Raw genomic sequence first — 13,933 nt, 5'->3', positions numbered from 1 at the left:
GAATAATTTTGTGTTTGCTGGGGAGTGCATGAGAAAAACGTGTGAACTTGACTTCTGGGTATCCCGGTCCTTAATGCGAGATTTTGACATTTTTTTACACGATGGTTTGGAGTTTTCAAACAAAGTTAAGGGATAAATGTAGATACATAGGTGGACGGTAGCAGACAAGTTGACTCACTGCATATTGAAATATAATACAGTTGATGATAATTGATGGCCCAAAATATGACAATATCGTCTTGAACCATCATCTCCAAGTCGTACAGTGATTCCAAAAATTCAAGTTTTTACAGCTCCACACAACAATTGAAGGCGGTTGAATCATTTTGTCTGGGCCTAAAGTACACCATTATGTCAACTAAACATTTGAATTGTGATGACATTGTTCCGGTCTGACAGCAGCCAGTCTTTGTAGTTATTGAATTATGTTAACTATGGTAATGTATGATAGTCATTCTAGGCAGCTGTGCTGATGTGCCGCCTTTGTGCGCACATATCACATGTTCTGACTATTCTAATTGGTATGTGGTTGCTGGTTATTGGCACTTCTTGCATGATGTCGTAAACCATGATAAGCGCCGCCGCATGTTCTGGCATTTTGACTGAATGTTATAACTTTTCATTCGATTTCGTAGCAACGAGCGACTGTTATCTGACCAAAGAGAAATATCGACACTTCTTACCCCAAAGTGTACATTATAATTCATTGCTCAACACCAGTCCCTCGTTGGTAGCGACTCACATCACTGACTTGAGAAGAAGGAAATAATACAAAATTGCCAGACGCTCCCATACCGCTAGAATGCGGGTAGATTCCCGGCTATATTACCCGTGTCTGGCTTCATATCTTTCAAGCCTTCTACCTGCTTCATCGCTGTCTCATATTTCTCCTTGTACTCCTCTACTGTTGCTTTGATTTCATCCAATTCCTAAAAAAAGAAAAATTCACAAAGATTTAACTTTACTTTGAAACGTTTTAACGTAAAGCACCAATGCATTCGCACGAACGTAGTTATCTAACATACACTTAGGGATGATGTTTAAGAAGTTAATTATCCTGATCAGCATTCAGCCATCCTTATCCAAATAGTATGAATAAGGATTTTAGTATGTTTTAAGAATAGTTAACCAATGTGCACAAGCCCAGTCAAGTGCGATTATCTTAAATGCGCTTCCACGAACGTGATTATCTACCATACACTTAAGGCTGATGCACCAGAAGTGAATTATTCTGATCATTCCATCCTTATCCAAATAACATGAAAAGGGGTGTTATGTTATAAAGAATAACATTTAATTAGACAAACCCTTAATCAAATACGATTGTCTTCACTAATGCACTTGCTCGAACGTGATTATCTATCATACACTTAAGGCTGATGCTCTTGAAGTTATTTTTACGAGGGTTTTTTTTCAGCAAAGTGTTATGATTAAAGTTCCTTTACCAGTACCCAGAAGGTATCTCTGACTTGTTTGATCAATTTTTCTTCTAAAATATAAAACGATCTCGATTGCGATCCTGACAAATGATTCGCAATATATGTACATCACACATGATATTACACAATTACCTTTTTGATATTTTCTATTTGTTCCAAGGCTTCATCTCGTAATCTCTTGATTTCGTTGAATTTGGCAATGGGTACACAGCAAAGTAAGAAAGCCTGTAATGGGGAAAAGGAACATTTGTTAGCACAATGTCAATGTGAACTCATAACAAATCCATGTAGTAGTTGATTTCTTTGATTTTCTAAGAATTTTTTTAAAAGTTAACACTTTTTCATTGAATACAACCGATAATCACGAGGCCCTGGGTTCAATACCCACTGAACAGGACCTTTTTCTCTTAATTTATTATGTGTCATTTTGGCCGAGCCTCAAATGTATACTATCTGACCAATGTTTTTATACTTTTTAACTCGGCATTTCGTATACATGAATTACATGGTATATGGTTAATCCTTGGCTTTTGGAAATCTGCTGATATCAAATTGAAATATCTTGACACGGTTTCTTGATAATAAAACTGTTTAAAAATTCTTTCTAAGACAACAATATCTGACACGATTTCCCAGCTTCAGAAAATTATGTCACAAGACCATAGCCTCGCGGGAGGTTTTGAGGTTGCAACACTTTGGGAGAGGGTCGATGGGAACCACATACAATGAATATTAAAGGGCTATTGAACTTGACGGATTCAATGTCACGTCGCGAGGTGTCATCTTGAACATAACCTTGTCATTGACTAATTGTCCTTGTAATGTCAGTGGTAAATAAGCGTATCAAAACTCACAACGGAAATGATCACATAATAATGAACCAAACCAAAGGAAATATACGATGTGTTGTTTACTAGGGATTCAAGGGTTTTGTAATTAGCCCTATATTCTAGAATACTTTGATTCTTCTCGAGCTCTCTCAAACGATTTATTATGCTGAAAAGCTCCAAACTGCCTTCGAGTAATACTGCTGAACGATTAATGCAGGCATTAATTGACGAGGCATTTCTGCAATTACCGAAATAGAGATTAATCTTGCCTAGTGCCCAAATTTCGGCTTTTAACGAAAATGTCTGCAAATCTGCATTTCAACAAGCACCCCAGTCGAACGCAATGAAGACACTGTCGTATTGTCGACGTTAAGGGATAGTGTCGAATGCCGAAATATCAACATGCATTTGTCTTACTATATCATACTAGTCATAATTATATAGATGCTGCAATGCTAAAAACAGCTAAACCCGTGGATAAAATCATAGACCATTTTAAATGGTCTATGATAAAATCTGCCGAAATGCCGATATTTCGGCACATGCCATGTATTCACCTGCACTATGGACCACAATGGCCTCATCCCAAAGGCATAGTCCAATAACCTCATTTAAACAATCATAGTGCAAAATTTGACCTCAAGTTGCAGAGTGTGAGATTTTGTACCCAAATTTTCAAAGGTCATTCAATGAATATGCAAATGTATAGGAGGTAAAGAACTGTGCCCCTGATAGATGAGCATGTTGTGGATCCTAGTGCTGGGAACCAAGGGACTAAGGGGGTACAGTACCAGTGCATTGATTGGTCACCCATAAGAAATAAATAAATAAATTACTTAATTAATAAATAAATAAATTCGACCAGCCATAATTTCGGCCAACAGAGAGCCTGCCCAATGAGTAACCCTTGTGAAAGGTTTTGAAGCTATTTCCCACGTTTCTTAACGTTTTCAAAACTACGGTTTGGAACACTCAGTTTGTCATGTTCGTGCCAAATCAAACATGACGAATGACAGATCCTAGAATAATGGGAGATTTCATGGACGAAGTCCAAAAGATTTGTCATCAAATGGTCCTTTATGAAATTCTGATCTAAATTTCATTCATTTTAGGGATTGCAATTATTGAAACGCACAAAAGAAAGAGGCAAACGACTTTATATTTCCATTTTGGACAAAGAAGTATGCGGTATATCCGGAATTTAATGTTTTGCACTCTGCCCACAAGCAACCTCAACCCTTAAGGGGTACTAACACCCTCGATAAATTCGTGTCTATTTTGCATTTTTCTCAAAAACTAATAACACATTGGTAACAAAAGTTATGTATATTATAGGGGCAAGAAATCCAATTACTACATGTACACTGGAATTTCAGTGACCCAAGACAAGCGGTTCGTTATTTATGATAAGAAACAAGGTACCGCTAGGATGTACCTCGTTTTCTATCATATATATTAAACAGCTTGTCTTGAGTCACTGAAATTTCAGTGTAGTAATTGGATTCCTTGCCCCAAAAATATACATAACTTTTGTTACCAGTGGGTTATTTTTTTTGAGAAAAATGCAAAAATAGTCACGAATTTACCACAGGGGTGTAGTGCCCCCTTAAAGCTCGTTAACAAATAGAATCTTCAGCACAACTGCATCGTAAATCCCTCAAAAATTAAGGACTTTAATAACTGCTTTTCAATTACCTCCTATGTTAACCATGTGTCAAGATTTTATTAAACGTATTTAAAAACTTAAAAACAAAAAGACAAGGCAAGCTTGTCATGCGTACACGCGCACACACCTCTCTACTATATCGCACACCCTTAACACACAACACCCACACCCAACACAGAGCGTATATAGCGGTGAGTCATTCGATGTGGAGGGGGTCCCCGCCGGTCATTTTCGGCAATTTGTAATGGAATTCTTCCGATTGTTTTACTTCGATTGGGGTGGGGGGGGGGGTACGTGCCCCTATGATGATACGCCCGCCACTGCAACCCCGACTGCAACACACCCCATCACAAAAACGACACACTTTCACGTTAATGGTTTTTCAATCGGCATCGGTATACAAACTGTGTATACATTCATGAGATCCCTATCTCGATTGTTTTACCAAATAGTATAATTGCTTTGAAAAATTTAATTGCTTTGGTTTTAAGTAAGTTCGATGCCTTTTTCCATACAGAACGTTCAGACATTTTATTCCAATTATAACTTGAACCTCATATCAATGGAATCGAGAATGGAATTAGGCCCTACATACATTTTTAACTTTCGCAAACTTTTTTTTGGGGGGGGTGCAGAACTGCGCAAATTGGTAATGGTTTCTCAATTTACATTCATTTCGTCAAAATTGTATAAACTTTTTGAATTGAAGACAGTGAAATAAAAAAAAAACTTACCATTTTGAATTGTATGATTCTCCCAACAAATTAATGTTACACAGCTAAAATACCTTGATGTCCAGGTCCAGAAGTCTGGATGACTTGCTCAATATACAAATTCAACGAAGTATAGGTAAGCTGGACTAATCCCAATTGCTAAGATATCGTCTAAAAGTTTGACACAATATGACAGAAACAAGCTTGGCAATTATTCTTATACTGTCATCGTGATTGGGCAATTAGACATATCACTATAGGATCTACAATATGCTCATCTATCAAGGTGTAGTTCTTTAACCCCAATACATTTACATTCATTGAATGACCTTTGAAAGTTTGGGTACTAAAACTCATACTCTGCAACATTAGGTCAAATTTTGCACTATGATTGTTTAATTGAGGTTATTGAACTATGCCATTGGGATGAGGCCATTTTGGTCCATAGTGTATGTGTATTTGGATGGTTTTGTCAATCCCAGGCTCTCAAAATAAAGTTTGGAGTTAAGGGATTGGTCACAAAAAGTCCATACACATATCGTATCCTGCTATAAGCACGAGGTCCCTGGTTCAATTCCCGGCGATGGAGATTTGCTGTGTTATTGACTTGTGGGAGGATATCTGAAATTGCTAAACAACCTCTGTAGATTAAATTCAGACTTCCGCTCTCGGGTTAATGAATCATGGAAGTACCCCCGTCCTTCGGAGGTGGCGTTAAGCCGTCAGTCCTGTGTGCAGAGAGCCATACGTGTACATGTATCTCGCAGCCAATTTCGAAAAGAGTGTAGGTGTTGATCCCTGACTGTTCCCAACCCGTCCCGGTGTTCAAATAGACTCCAATGGAAATAAGCTTCAATAGAGGCTTTCTTGGGCTATACAGAGTTGTCAAAACCCGAACAAATCAAATCAAAGCGGCAAAGCTTACTTTCCCAGTAAGACACGAAGTCATGTCTCTGGCATGCGATAGATCTCGTGAGTCATGTGTCCATGCGAGACATGTCTATAATGTATAAGACGTCTGAAGCCGATTTTTTTATTTTGTGTCTTTTGGCCATGGCGTATATAGCACTTTTCTGAGAGTGGGCACAAAAAAGGGCAAGACTTCTCACAGGGGGCAACTGCCCTCTTTGCCCCCCCCCCCGGCTACGTCACTACTTTCTCTGTATCTAACATTTGCTGCCAGTTCTTAAACCATGCATCAGCATTATTATTAATTTTCACAAAAAGCGCACAAATGTTCCCAAATAGGGTGCTTTTAATGGGACTTTTGCCCAAATGCGCCCAATTGAGGTCAATTGGGCGCATTGGTCTCCACTTAAAACCCACCATCGATATACCAACATCGCTGAAAACTGAAAAGGTACCCCCAAAACCGTATCACATTCCCGTATACCTTCAACCAGGAAGAATCTGTGTCGCAGATATCAAAAGCCCATGAACCTTCTTTCTTCTGGTAGCTCCCTTAAAGCAATGCAAAATGAAGCTGCCCTGGACACTGACCTGGACATAGGAAAAAGTACTAATACATACAGCAAAACACAGCTGTATGGTTCTTTTTGCCAAAAAGTGTCAGCCGAGACAGGCAGATGTATGTGTTATCAATAAAACAGATAAATACAAGCAGGAAATGACTCTGCCTAAATTAGTCACCCTTGCAAACTAAAACAGTGAGTTGTGATTGTCTCGTTCACTGTCCTAAACATGGTAAATCAAGTTATTCAAGTAACATTAGGCCGGGGACACTTAACCCAAATGACCATACGGGAATGTACCTCCGGAAAAGCCACGTTTTTTGGACCAAAATATAGAGCTCTGAAAGACCCTTGTTTTTGATAATTTCAGCTCTAAAGACCGCTCATTCCTCAGATTTCTGTTTGTTGTTTTGGGGGGTTTTTTCAGGCGATTTTCACCCAGAAAGCCAAGAAAGACCCTTGTGTTTGACTGTTCGCCGCTCAAAAAGACCCAATTTTACAATTGAAGATAAATTACAATTCACTATTCTCAAAGGGCTATATTGTAATTTGTATTTACTTTGGTTTCTGAAATGATATAGATCCATTGGTTTTGAGTGTATTTTATATCATTTTAGCATAGACCAAAGTTAATACAAATTGCAACATTGCCCTTTGAGGATAGTAAATTGTAATTTATTTTCAATTTGTGGATTGTTAACCTAAATTGTCATTTTTTTAAAAACTTTTTTAAAAATCAACTTAGATGATCCCAGCATGTGAGTCTCTCCAAAAAAAGGCCCATTTCCGGGGGCTCTGTCCAGTGCCCCCGCAAGTCATCCTCGGACCCGCCGGGGCCTCAGCGGCCCACAAGGCCTGAGGCTATAAGATACAACTTCGGTTTCAATTAGACCGCGCGAATTTCGTTTTTGGGAGCATTTTTACCGCACTGGGTTTTTGAGAAACTCCAGAAACAAATTATATTTTCAAGCAAAAAATTAATGAAAAAATTCATCCAAATATATTTTTAAATATATTTTGTTTACAAACAATGTGAAATCAATTGAAGTCATTGTATAATTTCGTATCTAGTCTACCATGCACTGATTTCATGATACTTTTACTATACGCTGAAACTTCCTGACCCTCAAAGCTAAAAAATAAAAACCGTATTTCGTATTATGTTCTTTATGCCACCTGCTGGAAATAAACTGGTTTTGTGTTTGTTCTAGTGTTTGTTTCTTGGTTTTTTTTTTTTTATTATTGTTATTATTATTTATCTATTTATTTAATTATTTATTTATTAGCCTAATAGAAAGCTATAGAAGCCCGAATTTCACCCGATGAGGGTCATCATGGCTTGGATATAGCGCCTCCTACTGCTATCCATACATACTTTTTGCACATTTAGTAACTACTAAATTGTAAGCAATTTTAATTGCCTAAAGGTGGCGCAAAAGCGGTTGTGCATTCTTGCCTGATTCTTGGTCAAATTTAGTTGCTGAAGCGCCGGGCTAAACTAGTCTTGATCCAAGTATTGTTACTAGAGAATACTTATTCCTGCAGTTTTCAGTGACGAATTGACAATGAACCAGGCCCGTACGCAGGGGGGGCGGGGTGCGCTCCCCAAATTTGCAAAAAGTATACAAAATGTCCCAAAATTTAAGAATTTGCGAGCGTAGCGAGGAAAAAATCAGGTTTTTGGGTTTTTTGGTCAAAAAGGTCCAAATTTGGGGAAAAGTCCACTTTACACCAAATCTCCCTCCCCTTTGGAAAACAAGTTTAAGAAAGGTTATTATTCCGAAGGGCCATTGCCATCAGCCTGCTCCAGGGTCATTCTCCGAAAATAGCATTGTGTAATGACCCCCATACCATTGTAGGACTAAATGCCCAAACTGAATAAACAAAAATCTTTCGGAGTAACGAACTTTCAAAGGACTTATCTTTCGGAACAATGGCCATTCGGAGTAATGACCGACTTTTTGAGACAAATGACCTTTGGACTAAATATTTTTCGGACAAATTACATTTCGACCACGAAAACATTTCGGATTGATGACCTTCCATAGAAAAGCGTGTTAAATGAAATAAAAACAGTTCGGAACAAAAACATTTCGAACTTCGTCTTGTTCCCTAGTTTGCACGTTATAATTTCGGGCATCTTTGTTCACGTAAACAATGCCGACTTCCCAACATCAACGAACTTTAAAAAAATATTACCATTCACCACAGAATAGTATTCCAAAAAAATGCCAAAATCTTAATTTCGATGAATTGTTCAACAACAACAGAAACAAACTGTGGAGGCGGCACCCCCTGGCAACTGGTGGGCCTGTGCATCTAAACAATCAAGTATACCCACATCAGAGATACAAGGACAATTTTACACCCCTTTCGTTTTTTGGGGTTTTTTTTTTGGGGGGTATGTCTTCTTTTTTTTTTCGTTTGAGCCAAATGCATAGGCCTACTATACCTAACATATATACATCCAAGTAGCTATGCTATTATGTACTTTTAAAACTGTTTATAGGCCTGAATATGGCCTATCCGTGTTCTCTGGCCATTTGTAATTGGGGATGGGAGCCCTATTTGATTGGAATTTGTAACAAATTAAACTCAGTTGACAAAAATTCCAATCATGTATAGCTTTTGATAAGGAATACAAATATCGTGTTCACATGTACATTTTTTTCCAATCATATGAGTAAATTCAGTCACTGTCAACATGGTCAATGCATTTTGCAACAAAATAACTATTTTGTTTATTGTGAAATCTCGCTAGGCCTATAGTCGTGAGCGCATCCATGCGTCCATCCATGACCGGGGCGGGGGCGATCGTACAATTGCTGATTTTGTCGTGCGCAGCGAGCGAATTCATCGCATTCCAAGTTCAATGCCAAAGCGGTGACAACCACGCAAGTTTGGGTCTTTAAAACTCCGCTGTTTTGCACTGGAAACTTGAAATCGACCGTTTTCTACGTGAGAATTATTCTTCACGGATTGCACTTTTATTCGGATATCTGGTGCTGCTTTCCTCAAGATCGGATATTTTTGGCATAAAATAGGTAAGTTTGCACGCATGTTATAACATATTCAAAACTTTGTATAATCAGGTGTGAGATTATATTTAGACAGGGATGCCATGCGTTCTTAATTAGCCTTACTAAATTATGTCAATAGTTTTACGGATTTTGAAACTAAATATTTTTCTTGCATCAGTTGGCACATAATTTATAGCATCATTTTTTCACAACACTTTTGATGATTTTTTCATCTTATACATGTAATATTGCAACTTTAGACTAGTGATAGATGCAATGAAACAGCATCACTGGAGTAGTATGTGTGTATAGAGAAAAGTAAGTTTGATGGGCGTGGCGCGTTTACGTGCGGTCGTCGCTCGGTCATTGTCATTATCGGCCCAGGGTTCTGCAAAGTAAAATAGGAAAATAATAGTGTCACAGGAAGTTGACCTAAAATACCTTACGATGTAAACAGAATAATTTAAAAGTCAAAGCAGGATTTATTTGGCAGAATATATATACGTTCCATGGAGGCCCAATAAACTCCCAGATTTCAAATAAAACTACTCCTGGGAAGAGACCGCTAATCTATGATTTTATGATTATAAATTATTTTAATATGTTAACATTTAGTGCTATATAGGACGCTATGTATATTGGATAGGCCTACTTTATTTACCCTTTGACTCAAAGATTATCTTGGTTAAGTCTAAATAATTGTAGCATCAATAAGTTTAGAGTAATTCTTCTTCCAAAGCATCAAACACCTGTTGATACTCAGTGCGGTAAAACCCAAGTGGTCGCCTCCAACTGTTCACTAAATATCGACACATGAGATAGACTTTACCAGTGTTTACCAAGGTGGTTTCGAGACCGACCCCTTCTAGCTCAGTTGAACTTTTAAAGTTTATAGTCCACAGAACATTACTATAATTCAACCAAATCCGATTATATAATTTTTTGATGTAATTTTTTTCGACTTGTGCATGCACCGAAAATGTGTGAACAGTTCAACAAAATCCACATAACTTGATTTCTTCAAGTCGATACGAATTAAACTTGCATTTTGTTCAATCGCAAATTACCATGGTAACCATTTCACTTAGTTATGGCATTTTTGATTTTATCAACTTTTAAGCGACTCGCCAATTACGATTATTTCCAGGGATCAAATATAGATTTATCTCAAAAGACCCGGTCAGTATCGGTGGGTCTTAAAAATTATCAATATCACTATTGTTATTTTGGCCTATTTATATATAATAAATATTATTTTTTGACAAAAAATTGAAATCTTTGGTTTCTTATGTGCAATGACAAATGCACTTTTTTTTCATTGTGATAATAGCCAATATTATTTGTGTTATTAAAAAGTAATCTTACCGACGTTATTTTTGGTCAGCTTAATATGCATGCTGCTAGTGCTACTGCCATAAGAATCTAGGGACACTTCCCTTTTCAAGGGAATTTTGTTTAGCACATTAATAGTGTTTCATATGTGATCTTTATGGGGTAGGGAGAGAAATCAACTAAACTTGCCTCCGACTTCCCTCAAATGAACATACATCAGTGCGTAATGAAAATTGACCTTTGATGGGTTATTTTCATGAATTGTCTTAATGATCACACATGAAAAAAGGGCTAGGCCTATTATTATACTAAGGCCTACCTTTATAGACCACTTGACATCACTGTTTATCAACAAAGGCGAGGGACTCGTCTATCGATATGCTCGAACGAGCCGCTACACTGTTCAATGGCTTTCTTGTACTGTATGAAATGTGGCGGGCGATTTAAAATGCACGTGCCCTTAGCAGACTATGATGCGTACGCACACTGCAGGGCAAAGAACAATGTAAATTGTCATAATGCGCACGCATACTGCCGGGCAATGACGTCACATGCCAAGTGGTCTATAGGCTAATAGTTAAAATTACATAATTTTTAATTTGAAATGTGTTTTTAAATTTTCGACCAAAAATGACAATCAGTGTAAGCTCGTGAAATGTTTTAGTGAAGACACTCGGTAAGGGGCTGTGCAATAATTATGACCCCGGGGTAAAATTTCCAAACGCCCCCCCCCCTAATTTTACCCTCCCATCGAGGGCTCATAAATCATAATTATTGCACCGCCCCTAAACGGAATTGGAATGTTTGAAGTATTTGGTGAATGGCAAAATAAGATTCATTTTTTAGGGAAAACAAATATTTCGGTTGCCATGGTTATAAATGTCTTGCCGGCTGACTTGTCATGCGAAACATGACGACAGGAGCATGACCTGTGACCCACGTAGTTGAATTCATTCTCAAGGACAAACCAGCGCTTAGACCAATCAAGGTCATTGCCATCACATTCCGCCTACATGTTGGTATGTAACAAAAGTAAATTGACACAGTTGCTGTTTAGTAAATTTTACTTCCTTTTTCAATCTGGTGTTACGTGTCATCACCTTGACAACCGCATACATCATGATACATGACTTTCTGAAAAGGACAATTTTTTAAAGTTTTCCCGTCATATTTGATTCTTGCGAAAAAATACGGGAAAATTACATGGGGAGCACTATAGTGCTTCATAAGATACCATGGTTACCGGTTTTAACCACATACATTTGGCAATATGCATGCCCATCCAGCTTGTAAAATAAGAGAATCGGGCCGATTTTTAGATTTTCAAATTTTAGGCATATATTCGAACCCCGGGATTCGAACTCTAAATATTTTAGATCTGAAATGTAATCTTTCAGCCTAAAATTTTAATTTGTGAAGATTTTAATTTAAGTATCTAAGATTGAAAAATATAAGATTTGAAAATTGGATTGAGCAAAATGCCTGGCAAAATAACGAGGACCCCTGTTTGAACGGAAAGTTGGCTGGCTGCATTGAGTAGATGGCATGTCAGCCAGGACTTGAATGGAATGTTTACGATTACGAGTGGTTTTCATTCACTCTTAACATAAATCATGTTAACACTTTCAATTGTATTGTAACTAATTTGAAATAAATGCTTTCATTTGTTACACTTGCCATATTCTCCGAGGTCCTTATCGTGTGGTTTTCGTGTGATCATAATTTCTAACTCGTATAGTCGGAAGTTGCGAACTGCAAATGACCTATATTTCACTACTCGCAATGAGCTATCTTCAGTAGATAGCAATGTCACATTGCTTTCGTGCAAAAGCTGCAGCTTTTATTAGTTTGAGCAAAAGTGGTATCAGTTTCCTATCTCATAGTTCAATAACCTCCATAATTCAAAAATGGTCTACTCTGTAGCCCCTTTTTTGAATTCATATTCTAATATCCTCGTCTCAGAACGAGAACGCCCGAGCGAGAAAATGGGGTGTTTTTTTCTGGGCGGATCATTCACTTGGGATGTATTATGTTTTGTGGCAGGGTGCAGCCGGGACAAATTTTTGATTAAAAAAAGGTACTAATGTACAAATTAGCTAAAGTTGACGATGCATGCTCTTGTTGCAAGACTCCAAATTACTTGTATTTACCAGGACCATCTCGTATCTATGTAGCTGACAGCCAATGTCCTTGACCCGGAAATCAGGTCTTGGTCAAAGTACGTTTACAATTTGTCCTGAACTATGCCATTTTTAAAATCTGTGGTTTTCTTTTGTAGCTTTCATTCTTTTTTCTTGGAAGAAAGGATCCTCAGAATAAAAGAAATTGAACACCTTTTGGATATATCATTGAACCTTGTCTCGATTGCCATGATATAAGTTTGCGAACTGTTATTCAATAAAGTCAATAGGCCCCTACCTGACCTCCAGTTGCAGTTGTGGAGTATGGTATGGGTTCTTTAGTTGTAACATCACCATCTTCTTGGTAGATCAGAAGACCTGTGTTTTATAATATTGTATCCAGACTACATTGCCAACTTCTTCGCAGTTACCATGGTTACGTGGAGCCAAGGTGGGAGCAGTCATGTGACTTCCATGGTCTGGGCACTACCTTTTAAAGGGATTTTTTGTTCAATAAAGCGTGTAGTTATCTGACCTCCTTAATAATAACATTGTCCTTGGATAAACTAGACTTCTTAAAAGAGGAACTATTGAAAAGTTAAAATGAGTTGAACTTGACCGTGCATATTAATTATATAGGCTAAAGGTCTTGGACGGGTATGGTTTTCTGCTTTTATTGAAATAATTACATAGCTGTGATAGATTATAATAATTATTTAATAAATTATAGATGATGTCCTAATTGATTATATGTTTTGATGTCTGCATTATGAATCCATGGTGATTAGCCCATGGTGATATCAATATTTAAGGACCCCGGGAAAGGACCTTAACCATGAAGACACACTGTCATGTCACGCATCGGAGACAATCAAAATGGGTTCATTTGTGTCGTTTGGTGACATAGTTTTCGTAAATTTAAACGCTAGAAATGAAATACCCCGTGGTTCATCAAATTGTCACACGCACAAGACTGATACCTTATCTAGACATATGGTTGCCCTATAATATTCCCGAGCTCCCAGAGAGGGAAGGGGACCTGGGGAGGGGGATTTTCAGGAGTGGGTAACATTCGACCCCGGCATTCGACGAAAAGTGACGAAAATTGACACACAAAACAGGCATAACACTCTAAACTATCACTGAGTCCGAATCATGGAGTGAAAGAGGGGGTACTTTCGTAAGATGTTACACAGGGGGACAGGTCGTTCTCCGTGGGGACAGGTGGACAGGTGCCCTCTGAAAGTACCCCAATAAAACATGCCAAATGTGAAATCCATTTTGTAATTGATTTGCAAACATGCATGTAATATATACTAAGCATGTTCATGGAATTGATAT

At 37.8% G+C, this 13,933-nt stretch overlaps 1 protein-coding gene across 2 annotated transcripts in view; it reads left to right on the top strand.

Annotated features, from left to right (window-relative positions):
* Window positions 1-8,969: 8,969 nt before the first annotated feature.
* Window positions 8,970-13,933, top strand: part of LOC140166296 (uncharacterized) — a 29,842-nt gene continuing 24,878 nt past the window's right edge. For both annotated transcript variants that reach the window (XM_072189711.1, XM_072189710.1), the window contains exon 1: window positions 8,970-9,164. The gene's annotated coding sequence lies outside the window, so the exon portion shown is untranslated. The remainder of the gene's footprint in view (window positions 9,165-13,933) is intronic.

Source organism: Amphiura filiformis, chromosome 12 (assembly GCF_039555335.1).
Source record: "Amphiura filiformis chromosome 12, Afil_fr2py, whole genome shotgun sequence".
NCBI classification, from domain to species: domain Eukaryota; kingdom Metazoa; phylum Echinodermata; class Ophiuroidea; order Amphilepidida; family Amphiuridae; genus Amphiura; species Amphiura filiformis.
This window is presented reverse-complemented; position numbering and strand designations above follow the sequence as displayed.